Here is a 14654-nt window from a genome sequence, read left to right as displayed (position 1 = left end):
ATTCCATGCTGAAAAAAAGAAGAAAGGAAACACATTCCATAAGAATTGACTGAGCTCCTATTTTTTTTATGCTCAGCTACTAAGATTTCCCTTCAGTGGTAAAATTCAATATATACAACGGGCACAGTAAAGACGTTTACTGTACTGTAAGTCTTTCTACGACAGACCAACGGACTACGAGTGCCCCTGTCGGTCAACCAATCACATACCGCGGTACCCCGCATCATCATGCGTCACGATGCGCGACGCCGTAGCCAATTACTTCCGGTACGTGTCTGTACCGCGCACTTTGAATGGCTGCATCTGTACCTCCTTGTGATGCATCAAGAATACACAAAACTACGGAAGCCCGTTTCCGCCAGGAAGTGGAAAAAAAACGCGCTATGGTATCTCATATTTGCGATTTCGAAATTAACCCCATTTAATTCTGTCCTTTTGTTATTGTAATGGATTCAGGTTCTAGGGCTTGTGCACTTGCCGCTCCCGCCCTAGTTCGTGCCTCACTGTATAGGCTTGAACCCAGGTCTTGCCAACTAAGTTACGGCAGCGTGGGGAGTCTGGTGAGGGCCACAACTTCCCGGGGTGTGAGCGCCAGCCGCGGCCGGGTATCAGACTGGTTGTCCGGCCAGCTGGCTTATATTCTACACAAGCCAGCACGTGTGAGCTTTAAGAGAAGCAGGACGCTGGTACCTGAAATGGACTGGCAGTGGCAGGCCGACTTGGTGAACATGAGAGACTACAGTGAGTTCAACGATGGTTTCTGTTACATCTCCTCACATATAGACATGTTATAAGTCTGGAGGTGTCGTGACAAGTGATTTCCGAAATATATTTCAAGAGGGTCGTACTCCTAAAATGCTACAAACTGATGACAGAAAAGAATTTCTTAACAGGACCTTCCAAAATTTTCTCAAATGTGAGAATATTGAACAATTCATTATGGCCAGTGATGTGAAGGTTAGTGTAATAGAGAGGTTTAACAGAACTTTTTCCACAGCACGTTTTATTTCATGTATGAGCTGATCGATATTGCAGTAGTACCCTCTAGGTAAGGTACATGTTCATCAGCGATTAGACTATATGGACAGAAAATCTTCATCTTGATCAAACGTGTTTAGCGTATGCGGATAGTGCAGCTCGACCAGACCCACTTCCCAGCCCCTGTCCAGGTCAATCGCCTTTGCCAGATGCTCTGTGAAGCACGCGCTGGTGTTCTTTGGAAACATCTTTGAGGATGAATTACTGGCCAGCGTAACCTAGAAGACATTGGGGTTCATTTTTCAGCACCTCTATATTTCTTTGACCTCGGAAGCCTTTACCCAACTATTGAATTTATCGCTCTATCTGCGCCACTTTACCAAAATCTGTTTGTTTTTTTCATGCCCCCTGGCTGCTTTAATCTTTTGGATGCGAAAGACGCTCTCAGAATTGGGGTTTATCTTCTGTAGCTGTTCTGTGTAGAAAGAGCCCTTAATGTCATCGCCTGCGTAGTCCTGCAGTTTGTAATAGAGTCTCAGAGCCGTGGTCCGCTCTTTGACAATGAAAATTTCATCTGTGAAGGTCTGTTCATACCCCTTCTCAAACATTCCCTTTTATTTTGGACACCCGCACATGATCACCTACATTAAATGAAAACTTTGACGGTTTTCGCTTAAAGTGTTCGCCATAGACGGTTCTCCACATCTCAAGGGAGTTATCAGTCGTAACAGAAGCCGTGGGTCGTTTAATAGTCATGTGGTAACTATGATTATAAAAGTAAATAAGATCAGACAGATCGATATATCGAAAGGTGTTTTTGTGTGTCAGGTACCTCCACATTTTTGTTTTAATAGTTTGGTTAAACCTCTCTATCACACTACTGCTCTGTGGGGGAAGGAGGGACATCCACCCTATAACAACACCATTGGTTGAAAAGGGGGTGGGACATGGGGTTTTAAAGTTTTGACAGACGCTGCACACCACAGTGGGGCAGACTTGAGTTTTAGTAGCTCTCAGTTACCAGCATTGGCTAGCAAGGTGCCCGGTACGTTGATTTCGGCCATTGCCCCTGTGAACACATCCCAATCTTTTAGCTTCTTACCGGCCTCAACTGATTGCTGTTGTGTGAGAGCCCTGACAAGATCAATCATGTGAGAGCCCTCAACGGGTGCCCCCTTGTACACAAATTTTCTTTAATTCCCGGCTATTAACGGTTTATTGTGTGCCACAGTCTTTAACAATATCTCGGCATTTCTCTGGAACCACTGAGATGCACTGTCTAAAATATACCCAAAGTCAGCGTCGGTCGATGACGGCTGTTGTGGTAATGCGTGTGATAGATCGGCGGGTGCATTTTCGGGTCGTACAACAGTTAAAGTCCCCTCTTCAGAAACTTCCTGGCATACTAATGTCAAATACCGTTGTAACAGCTGATTATATAATTTCACGTTTTCATATTCAGGCAGATGCGAGTTCTAAAAAATGTCTCTCATTTCGTCATCCAACCTGCGGGTTGTTATTTTTCTCACATCGGTTTCTTTGCCGGACCAGTCTAGGAGTCGATCGAGCTGTTTTTGAGGTACAAGGTACATTTTTTTTCATTGTGGTCCATTATCGGTGTTGTAGAAGCTCCGTAATCAATGGTACTACAATACTCAACAGTGTCCCGATAAAACTGCCGGACTGGTTCACCAAGAGTCTCTTTCTTTTAAGAAAAAGACCCCTTTGACTCAAAGTCTTTAAAAGCTTATGCTTTCTCTTCAGGGTCCCAAACTGCTTAGCAGGCTTAGCTATTCCCTGTACAAGATCATCTGAAGCCCCACAGAGAATAGCTTTCCGGTGACTGGGGCTGGCTTTTACCAGAAAATGTAAGTGTCAGGTTTCTCCGAATGCGTGAAGACATGACGACGGCCCGAACGTGTTTTTTTGACTGAGTCTGTGGTTGCGAGATCACCGACTTTTAGATTCTTTAAATACATAAGCCACGGGTACATCTGGGGGGAAAAGACCTGTTCACAAGCGATAGTCATCTGGGGTGTCGGCATTTAAATCCACCAACAAGTAACCGAAAGGTTTTTTAGTAGCGTCATCAAACGCTTCCAAAAAAATCGGGCTTTACCGGGATACATATGCCGTGACAGGGTTGGAATCTGTAGTTTATCTCTAGGGTTTTTAAACAGCACCATGTACTTTGTATTTAACGCTATGGTTCTACTTTTCCGGCCTTGACAAAACACATTTTGGACGATATACATGATGCTGAGGTTTCGGTGGTGTACGTATTTTGTAAAAGCTTTTTCTATCTCATTATTTTCACACGCAGACTCCATCAAATCATCAACTATAATCAAATTTACTCTATCCGGTGGCAGTAGCTGGTCGTCGGAAAACGACGTCGGTAGCCCTTCTATAAACTGAATGTATGGAAATTTCACAAGCAACTCAGCGTATAGAGGTTGCCAGCAGCTGTAACACCAGACTATGTTTTCGGGTTTACGAGTCATAACGGTATCACTGTTCTCCAAGAGCTGTTTTATAAAATAACTTTTACCGCAATTCGAGGGTCAGAACAAAATGCATGAAAAAGGGTGTTTTAACCTGACATCCATCGTGTTAATATCCGTAGGGCAACAATGTCAAATTTTCTTGCAGCACCCGCTTGTCGTACACCACCTTCTGGGTTTTCTTTAAGGTCCGGGTCTCACTGCGCCAATCCTTTTTAACACGCACGATCATCGGCTGTTGAATAGAAATGTGTTTAAATTCCCGGCACTCTGCATAAGGGTTAACGCCATAGTCAAAAACCAAGTCCCGCAGACTCTCAAAGTTAACTTTTTCACAATTGTTCACATTGAGCGTAATGCCTTTCACCTTTAAACAGGCTTTCCCACCAGACAGCTTGTACCCGTACGACTTGGGTCCTGTTGATACAAACTCGGTGATGTGTTGTCCAGCATCGATTTCGCTGGTCAGCTCACCCAAATAGTCACCCAGCCCCGGATTCCACTCACCCTCCCGGCTCACAAAGATAACGGAATCTGTGTCGTGGTACAGACAGCGGCCTTGCAAAGCATTTAGCAGATTGTATAACTCCCAGCGGGCAAAGGCGGTTGTAAAGCTAGCGATGAAAATGTTAGTGTTTGAATGGCCTATATAGTGGTGTTTAGTGTTTAGTGTGTTTCCACATAACACAGGCTGTGTTTTCATTGATAAACTTGCAGGCTGACACCTCATGATATGGCGTAAATAAGTACCTGAACAATTCATCGGGGTTTCTCACAATGGTGGTCTGTGGTAAATTGTCTCTTTGTCCATACTTCCCCCACAAACTGTTCAAGGCAATTTTTGAAAGCTGTCTTTTGGCCGGATTCTTTTTAATGTTGCTGGGGTCCAGCCGGACACCCTCTTTTTCATAATATTCGCTGATATATCTTTGTTGTTTCGCGACATCTGTACACCCCTCTGGAAACCCCGAAGCTTCCTGTTTCCCTTTCAGATGCAGTTTGATGTAGTCTGTAAAAAGATCGTGTGAGGCCTTTTCGAAATGCCTAATTTCATAAATTTTACCCACTCTATACCCCAGATCTAAGGCCATAATTCAGGGGCGCACCAGACACCAGTCAAGGCGCGATCTTCATCACCGTGCTCACAGGGGGTGGTCTGTTTTGTTTCACCACATGTACGACAGTGTTGACAGTTTTTTTGTCAATTTTGGTTGGAAGAACTGGAAAGTACAAACATCTGGGTGGGTAAACTTTCACCTTTGCTAAACCGAAATATTGTTTTAAATAATTTAAGTTTTTATAAATTATTCGGGGGTGCCCCAGTGGGTATTTTTTAGTTTTGTTCACAAATGGATACAGACTGGTGAAATCATAGTAATGGATTTTTTCACCGGGCTGCGCTGTGTAATGCAAACAAATCTCATTTGTTCTCCCCCCCAAAAAGCGACTCGCGCGGTTGCAGAGGCCTCTGGTAACTGCGCAGCTGTTAGAAATTTACCCAAGTCTCCATTTTCAACAAGCATGTCTCTGAACTCGTGCTCCCACAAAACACGCACGTTAAAACCTCTCATTTTGAGAAAATTAATTTTCACCATCGTCTTTCTGTACAACCAACCAAAAGTAGTGTTTGTCAGCGGATTAAAATCGTTTTTACAATAACAAACGCTACAACCGTGAAAAAAGCAACCGTTGAACTCAAAGGCTGTCGGCACTCCGTCAATTACAGCATAACCATCCAGAAAATATGGGCCAACCTTGAACTCACCGGCCGTGGTTAACGCGTGTTGGATTTTAATGGGCTCTGTGTGTTCGATGTACATAAGCCATTGAATGCTGGGTGTAGAAAATCGTTTTTGCTGGCGGTGGTAATTTTCATGGGGTAGCAACGCAATCGTCTCTTCCTGTAAAAACATAAGTCTGAACATGGCCATGCAGACACTAGCGATGGTCACAAACTGAAAGGGGTCGATGCAGACAACGCAGGCGGCCCCTGACTCAGTCACGCGTGTCTGTCTGGTCATATTCATGACCTCGTCCCGAAACCTGATACAGCCTTCTCTTAGAATTGCCACATCCAACTGGCAGTAACGTTTCAACTCTCTCTGTAAGTTAAATACACTTCCCCTGCATTCTTCTTACCAAACCAAAAACTCGGCTTTCTTGCTCGGCAGCACGTAGTTAACGCCGTAAAGTTCTGGCGGCGGCATCGGTCCGACATAATTTTGGTTTTCTGAAGTGTTCATCAAGTGTGGAAAATTCCCCTTAGCCCCAGGGAACCCCATGGCGGCCGGCAGTTTGCTTAATTTCATAGGTAGAACGTTTAAAGAATCGATAAATCTGATGTTCAGAGCTTTTACAGTCATACACATTATCTTGCCACCCTGATTAATTAGTTCAACGTCCATCTTTTCAGCTAACAACTGTCTGATCACTAGGTAATTGTCATATCCCTTGCCATTGTGCGATATGAACGTATGGTTTTTAAAACGTCTATCGATAAATTTACACACAAAATCCTTTAGACAAGTTTCACCATAAAATTCCCAGCTTCGTTTGTCAATATGAAGGGCATGGACGTAATTTGGTATGTGTGTCCCTGTTTCTTGCATGCATTCAAAGTCGAAAAAAATGTACTTGTTTGAAATTTTGGGGTTGTCCAAAGGCGGTATGTAGCACAAATCTGTGTCTGGGGTGTCGATCACGTTGTTACAACGCGAGCAGTTTCTCTTTACATTTGTGACTTGCGAGGTTATAAACCCGACATTTCTCACAAAAGACCCTGCGCTCACACTTACTCACACCCGTCGCTGCATTCCGCAAGTGTCTTGCCAACCCCTGAGAGCTACGACAAAAGATCTTACAGGCCGGGCAATTCTGAATTTCGGCATCAATTTTGCAACACTGGGGATCTAAACAGGTTTTACAAGCTTTAACACAGGCGTGTGCGTTCTTGTGGCTATACGCCACATGGCAGTTAGTGCAAAAATACGCCGCCCCCACAAAAGCTTTAATATTTAAAACCCCATAAAAATGCTCTTCATGCAGTAGAACAAAAAGTATTTTAGAAATTTGGTGGTGTGGGTCCCGTTGTAAAATATTTCCAATCACCCTGGTCGTGGTACAAAATTTTAATGACCACCTTTAAATGTTTTTCAAAAGCGGTAATGTCTGACAAACTAATTTTCCGATTCTCTGGAAAACCCAACTCTTTGTGCATTCGTTTAGCGGGCACCCCCCTGCATATTCCTAACTATCGTCACCACTAAGCGGTGGCTGTCATTGGTGAGAACCTCTGTGTGGCTCTGTAAGAGGTCCGAGATGTGGCTTAAAAAATCGGCAGCATTTAATTCTCCGGGGTGTCTCCTGCGTGAGAACAAGGGCTTGTTAAAACCACCCGCAGTCAAACGCAGCTGTACAAAATCATTCGCCCCGATGTTTGGAGAAAGTTCATCCAATATTCTCTGGACTGCACCATGCACAGCGTCTATAGCCTGTACATACGAGGTTATTCTGTCGAGATTAACAAAACGAAATTCTTCATGGTGCTCTGTTGCTCTAAAATTATTATAAGACCTGTTATAACTACGTATACGGTCCAGGAAAACTAAGGGGTCTCTATTCGCCCCTGCACCGCTACCAACCTGATTCAGATCGTTCAGTACAACCGGTTCTCGGTTACCGACATCCTGTTCTGCTACAACAACCTCGGGCCTTAAGTTATTTTCTACCACGGCATTCTCATTGCGTGGTTCGGGCGGCCCTTGGGAAATCTGATGCCTCTCTCTGAATCTTTGACGACGCAACAAACATGCTTTTGCCAGTTTAATTCTTTTATTTATGTACAAACGCTTGCTGTTGGCAAGCGCTCGGTCTTTTAAACACTTTTTAGACCGCATGTTTAGTCATTTATCACCGGGGTTTTGCACCAATGAAGCATGAAATATCATCATCATGGTCTGAAATCCTGAGCTTAGAGCTGCATCTTCTGTAGAAATTATATCTAAGAGGTTAGCGGTGAAAACCTGGATCTGTTTTGGAAACAAGGTTTGTACACCGGCTAAAACCGCTCTTAGATGCTCTAAAGCTCGTTTTTTGGCCACCTCATTACTGATCGCCGTTGATAGTGACTGTGTAATACCGCGCACTGAATCTAGCACATCACCCAACACTAAGTCTTTAGGGGCGTTATGATTTCTCTCCGCAGGCTTGACACGTCTGGCTTTGGTCAGGGTCTTAACAGCCGTCTCCGATGCAGTCACCACCTTAGGGTCCGACGTTTCCGCCACATTTGTTTCGCCGCTCGTCGATACAGCGGCTGTGTGAAAAAAAAAGACTTTTTATTACCACGCCAATGCTCCACATCTCAAAATCAGAAAACTACACGGTGTTAAAAATAAAAGACTTTTCAACACAACAATCAATGAAATCTAAACTGTCAAAATCAGAAAACTACGATAACTATGATAAAAACGCCACACATGTGGCGCATCCTTACACACAGGGCTGCAGGTGAATGGAACAAGTTACACGGACATGTTGTTACACCGGTTTCCTTTACGGCTGTGGTGGCGCTACTGGGTCAAGCGGCGTGGTTAACGGCCTATAGACCCACGCACAGACCAGTCGCTTTTAACTTTAAAAGCTAAGCAGTTTTAAAATAAGGTTTTTTAACACTCCCAAACAGAAAAAACACTGGGGGGTTCTACAGTGTGTATTCCAAAATACAGCGTCTTTTGCTCAGAACCTGTGGTAACACCATCCCGCTGATTACGCAGGCAAATTTTTTTGCCCTGCTAGATCAGATCGCCCAGTGTGGTTCGCATGGCTTTAGACACGGGGAGCGGAAGGGGTTTATGAATGCTTTTTCAGATGCCGCAAAGTTTCTCAGCAATGTTGGGGTGGTGGTTACGTGTACCGAACTAATTTTCCGCACCAACATTTAATTGTTGAATGCAAACAGGAGCCAGTAACGCGTGTGTGCTGCGTTGTTTCTGTGTTTGAAAACCCCCTGTTGAAATAAAGCGGTTCACATTTCACATGGTGTTTGTCCTGCGAATTCTTTCCGTGAGACTTTACGCAGTCAGTGTGTGTGTGTGTGCTTGCACCCCTGCTGCTTTTGAGACTCAGCTTGTGCAGCGTATAAGCAGCCTGGCCGGACAACCACTCGGCCACCCGGCCACGGCTAGCGCCGCTCACACCCCGGGATCTCGCGGCCCGCACCAGACTCCCTGCGCCGCCGTAACTACCCGATTTCCTAGGGTTATAATAGAGCGCACTCAACCCCACGGCAGACATGGTCCCCTTACAAACCAATACACACTTTCACACACCTAAAGCGAGGGATGCACTGCCTTGGGGCTTTGGGACCCTGAGGCTCCGGACCGACCGGCTGGGGGGGAGGCGGGAGTTCCAACAACGACACACCATTGGCTCCTGAGGGGGTGGGACATGCACAAATAACAACACGCCATTGGCTGGCAAGGGGGCGGGACAGCCAACCACCGCAGACTACCATTGGCTGGAAAAGGGGGCGTGGTACCTGTCAAAAGTTTGACGAAAGGTGTCGCTTTATACTACTAACAGGTCTGTTTTGAGTCTCATGATGATTCTCTTCTGGATCTGAAAAAAAAAACAGTGCAAATTTGTTTCCGATGTATTTTTCAATTTTATCAGATTTTTTCAGGTGAATGCAGTCGATACATTCAAGTTTTTATATGATGACAGGACTTACACTTAGGGCTCAGTACTGATAACACTGCTGATATTGATAGAGTCGAAATAAGTGATGTATTGGCAGCTTTATCTGAGGCGAGAAGTCCTAGAACACCTACAAAAATGTTAGGATTCAGAGGAAGAAATATTTTTCTACCTCACCCAATCCTATTGCATTAACGAGGCTGAAGTTGGCTGCTTATTCGCCAGCTTCTTATTCGCGTTTTTTGTTCCACCTTAAATGCTGCTGCTGTGATGTTATGCCGCCTTTCGCCTGTAGATGGCTCTCTATAGTAATTTTTAAAAATACTAATCCGAGTTGATTACTGCACATATCCCCAGTAAAGGGGAATATGTAAGTAATGATTATCCAAATTGCATTTTTGTATGAAACACATTTCAGAAAATCGAAAACCAATTTTCAAAACTCACAATAACACAAACTGGCATGTTAGACAACAAGTAAATAAGACAAAGGCAAAACGTGAAGTCTCAAAATCTTGCATTTTGCAAGAAATGTTATTATAGCAGTTTACAATGGGACATTTAGAACATGGCATATGTGAATATATGGTTAACGGAGGATGAGCAAAGGGTGATGACACTTTCTGCTTATTGCTATGACCCTCCCTCCTGATTATAAAATCGTCTCACAATTCTGCCACTGAGGTGTGAGACACAATGTAACAGACTCTCAAAATCCTGAACTTCAGGAAATGTTGCTGTACCATTTTTAAAATATGACCCTCTGAATATGGCATGAGAGAATTCATAGGGAAAAGCTAATTGCTCTTTCTGTTGTATTGCGATGGCCCCTGTTTAGAAAAAAAACATCTCAGAATTCTGACACAAAGGTGTGAGACACAATGTAACAAATTATGAAAATCATGAAGTATAAGAAAATTTACTGTACCATTTTTTTAATATGACCCTCTGAACATGGCATGTGAGGATTTATAGTCAACAAAATAGCACCTTTTCTGCTGATTTACTTTTTCCCTCCTTCCTCGTTACCAAAACATCTTAGTATTCTGACACTTTGGTAAGAGACACAAAATTACAAATCACAAATCACAAATCCATGTGAGGATTTATAGTCAATAAAATAGCACCCCTTCTGCTGAATTACTTTTTCCCTCCTTCCTCGTTACCAAAACATCTTAGTATTCTGACACTAAGGTAAGAGAAGATTTGTAATTACAAAACTTCTCTGTTGCATTTCTGCGTTGTGACATTCTGAACATGGCATGTTAAAGTATATAGAAAACCTAGATCAGAACAGGTTAAATGTAATTCATAGTGATTTATATTTTTTTAATTCTTTCTAAATGAAAAAAATATGTTTTTCAGTGATTATGACACTTCGCTATTACATAAAATATGCTTCAATGCCAAAATAAATAATAATGGAAAAAATACCCACAGTGGACATTCATAGTTGCGATTATAGGAATGTTATATATCAGGTGAGTAGCTGTGTCAGCATGCGTAGGCTGCAAAGGAAAAAGTAAAGGATTATTCCATGCTGAAAAGAGAAGAAAGGAAACATAACATGTTGGCTGTGGAGCCTTCTTCAGGTGTGAGAAAGACAGGTCAGTAAGCAAAGATAATTTTCTTTATCTTTGCTTGCTGCAGTTTATCTTTGATGACAACATCAAAGATGTTAGGAAGTTTTACAGCTAACAGCTCCACATCAACTTCCTTTTATAACTAACCTCATCAGATCCCTCAACTCCCAACTCTTCCAATTTCTCACTTCAGAGAAGGATAAAAAACTCAATCATCCTCTACAGAGAAAAACCATCAACACCCCTGCCACCTCCACCAATCCTAACCTTGTTTTTACTATACCCTCTGACCTTTCCCTTTCACCCCTTTGCATCCTCAGCTAACATATTTGAAAATTACAATAGACTGTATAGTATTTATGTTTAAAATTAAGGTAAATATGTCAAAATATCAAAATCCAACTGCACAGTGCTATCTTAACAATGCTTGTCAAGTCTCAAACAAACCTGCACAGTATTTTTAAAATATTTCAGCAGAGGATTCAACTGGAGTATAAATGAAGATTCGACGATAATTTGTTTTGGGTGAATATGGTTTTCTGGGGAGTTGCAATGTTGGGCATTATTGGACATTTCTCGGTGACCCTGACACGTGTTACACACTCGCATTTCCTGCAAATATTAAAATGGTTATGGTTTCGCTGAAAAATCCAATCGACTAAAGACAACGTTTACATCGCAAAAGAATCCCATCCCTGGGTGGACTCGAACCACCAACCTTTCGGTTAACAGCCGAACGCGCTAACCGATTGCGCCACAGAGACTGGTGTGTTCTTTTCTCGAATCAGAGGTTTTCGGTTAAAACAAAATCTCTTACCGTTTATTTTGGTAATATATGGTAATATTTCTTCTGCACTGTTAACCAATAATTGAATTTCATTTTTCGCAAGCTGTGTGAATTTCATCAAAAACAAGTTTTCCAGAAAGGAAATGAACACATGCATTTAACGAAATCAAGCCCTTTGTGATTGCCCGAAATGGTACGTTCTGTACTACAAGATAGGAAGAAAGACACGGCTGGGATTTGAATCTCGGTTCTTTTGTTTAATAGAGAAGCGCTTTAACCAACTAGGCTACGGTGACAGGACACCCATCACCTTTTACAGCCGCTTGGACACACCGCTCTGAGACATCTGCGTTCAGTAAGCGTTTAACCTGAGCTCAGAGCAAATTGCCTCTTTTACATAGCAGCCCCGACACTGAGAAACGAAGAGAACTGGCTTTTATCTGGCATTTCCATGTCCAATGCGTTTGACATCTCCCAAGGGCGACAGAGTTCTTTTGCCACACTATTTCTTCTTCTTTTTTATTTCTGTACGCTTTGATAAAAAACGAGAAATCATGCAAGGGAAAAATGTCTTTTTTTTCATAGAGAAAACGTGCACCAGGAAATGTTGTGTTGAGAAGAAATGATTTAACATGATACGTGACCTAATTTATCGGAGCAATTGCTCAACCAGCAAGGTCTGGAGAGGTTGGAGAGTCTGGTGGATGTGATAATTATACGGTGTTGTGAAAGAAAACAGTCTTTCTTTGAATTCTCAGTCAATCGGAATTTCAGTGCGAAACATAAACCCCTTGTCTGATTTAAAGAGATTATATTTTAAAACTCATAAAAAATCAGAAAACACGTTTCTCACTTTGAAATTTTAGACGGAGCGGTGCATTACTAGTAGCGATGCTGAGCATCCTATGGGGGAATTCAGGTCATGTGAAATGCCAGCGGTTTAATAAACAACGCGTCTGGTTTCGGATCATAAGATTGTAGGTTCGACTTCTACCTGGCTCGTGTAAATTTTTTTCAAGCTCCTCAGTAATAATGTATATTATGTAATGAACCGCACCTGAAAGCAAACGTTGGGTCTGTTTCCTTTGTTTTCCAGCATGAAATAGCAAATCGTTACAAAAAGCAGCTGCTAATGTCCAATAGCGGTTTTTTTTTTTCAAATTACATTTTCAGGCTTCAGACACTTTTTAATAAAACAAAAGTGTCCGGAAACACATTAACTTTCAGGTTTGCTTGAACCTGTATTAAAAAAAGTTATCTGAAACTTCCGGGATTCCATTATCTGATGTAGCTGTCTCTAAAGTTGGACGTGATGTTAAGCAGATGTGAACTGTGCCTTTTCACTTAAAAAAAAAAAACAAAGTTCTTTTTTTCCCCTTCACTCCAATGCTGGAGACTGTAAGCCTGTGTGAGCTCCACACTGCGTGTCCTGTACTGCTCTATTTTGTTTAGATTATCTATGTGGTGTACAGATAGAACTCAACTGCATGGTGTGAATTCCGTGTTCAGGACCAGCAGAACCTGAAAAAGTAACAGCTGACCTCAACATGATTTGAACACACAGCCTCCTGATCTGGCGTCAGACACGCTACCATTGGGCCATGAAGTCACGGCTGTCTGTGCCTTTGAATTCCCCAAAGGAGACAAATGAGCTTCACAAAGAAAAATCTGTGAAGAGCGCAGCTCTTCCGAAGAGAGTCTTTTCTTCCCAGACCACATTTTATTCTTCCTGCGCAGCTCTTGTGTAGGTGTTGTTCTCAATTACAGATCCAGGAACACTGATTGTTTTTTCTATTTTTTTAAATTAAGAACCCCATGGTGCAACGGTAGCACGTCTGACTCTAAATCCCCAAGTTCATTTTCAAAGTATATCGGAGTCAACTGATACTGATCAGGTTCTGCTGCTACTGAACCCGCAGTCTTCACCTTAAAGTTCAATTCCCCAAGCCTTTTGACCTTATATGTCCATCCCTTCTCGTCAAAACTCGTATTTTCACAGGGTACCCTTCAGAAATCGCAGTATAGAATGAAAAAACTCCAGTAGATCTCGGCCGCTGTTGGTGATTTTCCTTTTAAAATAAATGAATCTCTGGAAATTTTACGGAGTGTATCACTTTCACTGAGACCGAGAAGTATTAAGCTGTACATGCGTCTTTGTGGCTCAGTTGTTAACAAAAAGGGTGGTGGTTTGAGCCCCTCCAGGGACGCTATGAGCCTTTTAATGTACACACCCTCCTCACTTCATTTCTCCACGGCCGGTCTTGTATCGCTAACAAATACAGAGCCCGTAGGAGGCAGTAAGCTCGAATATTTTTTTTCTTATAAAATATACTTTATTCCGAAAAAAACACATCTCAAAAAGAAAACATCTCACACATGTCCATTCTGCCCCACACCGCCTTGGCGAAGGGGCAGCTCCAGCTCCAGAACACGTGCTCCTGAGTCTCCTCGACGAAACACGTGTCCCGGGGGCAATGCGGGTTCCTGGTAAGCGAGTGTCTGTAGAGGACCTCTCTGGTAGCCAGTCTCTTGTGTACGGCCATCCAGTTGAGGTCCTTCAGTTCGTTGTCCAGTTCTTTAGGCTGCGTCCTTTCCCAGACTTGTCTGGGAACTTGCAGCCTTTCGTCGGCGACCAGATGCCCCCTCACCTCTTTGTACAGAGCTCTGTGGTTGGTGCAGAGCTCTGGCCGTCTCGTGGCCTCGTACCTCCTGCTCCACTTGACAGCGTGGGTGTAGAACTTTGGTCGCCTCTCTGCCTTGGGCCCAGTGTTTGACCACTGGACCAAGTGCCTCATCGGGATGGAGAGCCACAGCCTGACAAAGTACTGGTACTTGTGGCCGATGGGCTCCCGCACCGCCCGACAGAGGTTGCAGTAAAAGATGCAGTCGAGTTTCAGGGGGAAATGTGGGACATCTCGACCCCCTTCCTCGACCGGCTGACACATCTGGTTTCTCGTGATGTACTCGTACCTGCCGCCCCAGACGAAGTCGAAGATCATCCCTTGCAGCGCTCGTCTGAGTCTAGCCGGCAGCGGGTACACCACCGCCAGGTAAACCAAAGCCGGCAGCACGTCTGCTTTCAACACCATCACTTTCTCTGTGTAG

The 14654-nt window shown here is 43.3% G+C and overlaps 1 long non-coding RNA gene, 1 other non-coding gene and 1 pseudogene across 2 annotated transcripts in view; all 3 read right to left on the bottom strand.

Moving 5' to 3' along the window:
* The window catches only part of LOC138242858 (uncharacterized), a 96380-nt gene extending 91103 nt beyond the window's left edge, over positions 1–5277 (bottom strand). The window contains exon 1 of the long non-coding RNA XR_011191716.1: positions 5248–5277. This is a non-coding gene — a long non-coding RNA (uncharacterized lncRNA). The remainder of the gene's footprint in view (positions 1–5247) is intronic.
* LOC138242516 (zinc finger protein 271-like) overlaps positions 1–14654 on the bottom strand; it is a 681240-nt pseudogene that overhangs the window by 230144 nt on the left and 436442 nt on the right.
* On the bottom strand, positions 11453–11526 carry trnan-guu (transfer RNA asparagine (anticodon GUU)). The gene has a single exon. It is a non-coding gene; the product is annotated as a tRNA-Asn (tRNA).

This window comes from Lepisosteus oculatus, chromosome 14, assembly GCF_040954835.1.
Source record: "Lepisosteus oculatus isolate fLepOcu1 chromosome 14, fLepOcu1.hap2, whole genome shotgun sequence".
Taxonomy (NCBI): Eukaryota; Metazoa; Chordata; class Actinopteri; order Semionotiformes; family Lepisosteidae; genus Lepisosteus; species Lepisosteus oculatus.
This window is presented reverse-complemented; position numbering and strand designations above follow the sequence as displayed.